The sequence below is a fragment of the Tupaia chinensis genome, unplaced genomic scaffold (genome assembly GCF_000334495.1).
Source record: "Tupaia chinensis unplaced genomic scaffold, TupChi_1.0 Scaffold000575_1, whole genome shotgun sequence".
Classification (NCBI taxonomy): domain Eukaryota; kingdom Metazoa; phylum Chordata; class Mammalia; order Scandentia; family Tupaiidae; genus Tupaia; species Tupaia belangeri.
In genome coordinates, this window is record NW_006160089.1 from 599,001 (window position 1) to 603,417 (window position 4,417).

The 4,417-nt window shown below is 39.5% G+C and overlaps 1 protein-coding gene across 2 annotated transcripts in view; it reads left to right on the plus strand.

Annotated features, from left to right (window-relative positions):
* RABGAP1 (RAB GTPase activating protein 1) overlaps positions 1–4,417 on the plus strand; it is a 210,514-nt gene that overhangs the window by 129,347 nt on the left and 76,750 nt on the right. The window lies entirely within an intron of this gene.

The window sequence follows — 4,417 nt, forward strand, 5'->3', positions numbered from 1 at the left end:
CTATTGGTAGATCTTTAGCAAGGCAAGACCATATTGAGAAGATTTCTTGGTAAGGATAGAATCTCAGAATATGAATCTGTAATGTGAATATTACTGGTATCACTCTAAGTCCAATGTCACCTTGCCACAATTGGAAAAGCCTTGTCACTGGGATCACAGTAAAAGTTGAACTCCTCTCTCCTTCCAGTACTGACCTACCTACCTTCTAATTAACATAGTATATCTTTAGTTCAATTACCTTCTTCTATTGTCTGTCTTTTAATCAAATTCCTTGTAAGTCTTAATAGTTTTTTGTTGTTCTTTTTTGGTAGAGGGCCTGTTGCTAAAGAGAGAGAGAGAAAGCCACAATCTCTTCCTCTCTATGTCTCCTTTTGGAATTTTTGGCACATGCACACACTTTCCCAGTGTGTTTTTCAGGCTGCTGGGTCCAGGACTTGAAGCATGCAGTTGGCCATGTGAGAGTCCAACGCCTTAACCACCACACTACCTGCTGATCCTGAAACTTGTTGGTTTTCTTATGTATTTTCAAAAAGCAGCTTTATTTCCTTTTGTTAGTTTTGTGGAGCATCTTTTCTTAGTTTTCATGTAGTGTCTAATTAGGAAAAGCAAAATTCATGAAAATATTTAAAACACTAATAGTATCAGTCAGATAATTAGGGTTTGGGCATTAAGTATATATACTATCAAATTATGTTTGGTCAAAGAGTTTGTGAGAAGCAGGTGAGTTGGAAAGGACCTTAGAAACTTGTCATTTTACAGGTAATACCCAGACTTCCTACTTCCTAACCCAATGTGTTTTTCTAGTATGCCATGTTACTTTTGCAGAGGAGTTCAAATTTGACTTAACTTTGGCCATGCTCTGGGGTATGTGCATATGCATATATAATTAAGGCTTATTATTTTTCAGAATTTTACAAACTTTATCTTATTTAATCCTTCCACTACAGTGTGAGCCAATGACTGTTCTAACCCTATTACACAGATGGGGAAACTGAGATTTATAATGGCTAGAGTCACACAGCTTTAGGAGTGAAAGATCTTAGATTCAAACCCAAGTCTTTTGGGCTCTAAACCCTACATTCTTGCCTCACTTAATTCTCACAACAACCTTTCTGGTAGTGTTTTGTTTCTTTGTTTGGTGGTTGGTTGGTTGTTTTTTTGGTTTTCGGGGTTTTTTTAATTTCCCCATCTTGCAGGTAAAGGAACTTGGGCTTAGAAAAGTTTAGGACTAGGCCAGCAGTTGGTATGGTGGTTGAGGTGCTGGACTCCCACATGGCTAACTGCAGTCTGAGTCCCAGACTTGACAACTTGCTTTCTCTTTCTCTCTCTTCCTCCCTCCTTCCTTCCTTCCCCCTTTCTCTGTTCCAATTAGAAAGTAAAGATAAAATAAATGAAATGAAGTAAAATAATTCTTATTTTTAAAGAAAAGTTTAGAACTTCCAAGGTTAAACTTAGAGTTAAGTATTAAGATTCAAATCCAAATTTTTAACTCTTAAAGCCTTTGCCCTTTACCAATATATAAGCTAACTCTTAGGCTTGAAAAATGTACGATAGACCCTCCTACTAAATACCAGAGATTGAATGTGCATGTTTATTTCTGTTAATTCCACGATAAAGGATAATAATGGTAGGGACCAGCAGGTGGCATAATAGTTATGTTGCTGGACTCCCACATGGTCAACTGCAGTTTGAGTCCTGGCCCTGGAGGCTTAAAACTCATGCTGGGCATGTGTGCATGCATGCCCCAAATCCCAAGATGAAAACAAAGGGATTGTAGCGTGGCCACCCCCAGTGGATGATTTCTTGCTTTTTCTCTGTCTTTCTGGTGAGCGCATGTGCCCTATCGCAAGAAAAAGAAAAAAAAAAAAAACTCGTAAAAAAAAAAATAGTGAAGGTATAACACATACAGACAGAGACGAGGAGCAGTGATGATGGCAGATAAACGATGCAAACAAAATTTTGGAATATAAAAACCCAGTAGACTAACTGTATAGTTCATGTCCTGGCCTGGCACCTTGAAAAACACACCATACATGGGCACATGTATGCTTGCTCAGAGTCCTGTAAGGATTGAGCAGTAGAGATTACACTGTGCCCATTGCCCATGAAGAGGGCAGGGGTGTTTTCTCACTTCTCTCTGTGTCACTCCTCTGAGCACATGCACTCTCTTGCAAAATTAAAAACAAACAGGGACTAACAGATGGTGTAATGGTTACTTTGTTGGACTCTCATGTAGCAACCATGGTTCAAATCTCAGACCTGGCAGCATAAATTCATGCTGGGTGTCTGTGTATGCATACATGCCTAAAATCTCAAGAGGAGAATGGAGGAGAAGGGATTGCAGTGTGGCCATCCTGGGGGTGATTTCTTGCTTTCCATCTGTCTCTCTCTGTTTTATTTAGTGAGTGCAACACCCTATGACAAAAATCTCTCTAAAAAAAAAAAAACAAAAACGTGGGGTCGGCAGGTGACGTGGTGGTTGGGGGCATTGGATTCCCACGTGGCCGATCACGGTTTAAGTCCCAGACCTGGTGGTTTGCTTTCTTGCTTTCTCTCTCTCTCTCTGTCCCTCTCTGGTCAAATAAAAATAAATAAATAAAATTAAGTTAAAATAATTCTTAAATAACAAACATAAAGAGAACCCAGTGGACAAGTAGTAACTGACAGCAGAATCAGCAAATGTGAATACTAAAGTCATGGGAAGGAGGAGGAGCAAAAAGAAACAAGCTATTTGTCCAAGAACCCAGTAACTACTTGGGAATCGAATTCCCAAGATGCTTCTGCAAGCATAGAGTAATATGAAGGTGAAAAGAGAATTTGTAGAAATTTTATGTAAGGAACATTAGACATTCGCCTTGATCCCTAATCAGTCTAGTCCAAGCCGGCAACTGGTTTTTTAATATCCCTACAGAAGAGGAGAGATTTACTCTTTGGCGAAACTGAATTGCAGAACTCTGAATGCCAGCATAGTGCAAGATGAGACTAAGGTAACTTCTTTAAAAGTTGAGAAAGTCTACATGTTGAATAATGATCTCTCTTGTTCTACTACACTCCTGAGTTGCTCTCAGCCAGCCTTAAACCTACACAGGAGACAAAAGGACTCCATTCTGGGGACTGACATTTGAGGGCTTACAAACAAAACAGCCACATTTCCTGCCCAGTCACCTGAAGTTTATGTTCCTCACATAGAAAAGCTTCTTACACATAATACAGACAGGAAGCAATTTAAGTCACCAAAGAAAACTTAAAAATATAAAAATCAACTGTTACTAATCTTCTCAGAGAACATTTTGCATTCATAATAAAACAAGGTGCTTGAGATCACCAGATAGAGTAATGGTTACATCACTGTTTAGTTGACCGTGGTTCGAGTTCTGGACCCAGCAGCTTAAAACTCACACTGTGGTGTGACCATCCCCCCTTGAGAGTGATTTCTCTCTTTCTGTCTGTCTCTGGTGAGTGCATGCGTCCTATAGCAAAAATCTCTCTCTTAGAAAAAAAAAAAAGAAGAGGAACAGGGTACCATAAAAAAGCAAACAGGAAGAAAGTTATTTTAATGTGAAATACAGTAAGTAGTGCAGCAGTAATTCCCTACTCAAGAGAAGTCAAGTCCCTCGTGGCAATCTCAGTCCAGAAGCCCAGTTCTGTCAACCTAAAACACATGGGGTATGGGTGCAAGTACCTATGATCTGACAGGCTTGAGGACTAGAAGATCATGGTGCGGCCAGGTCTTGTCTCTATCTGTCTTTCGCTCTCATTCTTGTGGGCACGCACTTGTACTCTATTTTGAATAAAAGGAAATACATGCACACATACACATATACACTAAGGCATCTTAAAGCAGTGGAAAATAAAATTGGAGTGGGCCAGATAGTGAAATATTAATAAGAGATAGATAGGAAATAGTAGATGCAAAACAAGACAAATAGAGATTCAGTCAGGAGGGTCCAAAGACCCTAAAGCACAGCAGTTAAGTGTTGTGCATAACAAGCCAGATCCCACATGGCCAACCACGGTTGGCATCCTGGCATCCAGCAGTTTCAAAAGCATGGCAGGTGCACACATATACATGCCCCTAATCCTGACGAGATTGAGAGCTGGGGGAAAAGGGTTGCAGCATGACCACCCCCATTGAGAGATACTTTCTCTCATAAATGTACTCACCCTCTGACAATTTAAAACAAAAGTAGCCCCGGTATCTAACAGGATTTTCAGAAACAGAAAAAGGAAATTCTTAAATACCACAAAATTTTCCACAATGAAAGAATATGAATTTCTGTAATGAAAAGGCCCAGTTCAATGTAATAATGATTTACCTCATGTCAGGCAAATCATTATAAAATCTTAGAACACTGGGATGAAATACACTAAAATCTTCCTGATCTGAAGAAGGGTGGGAGAGTGAAAATATATACAA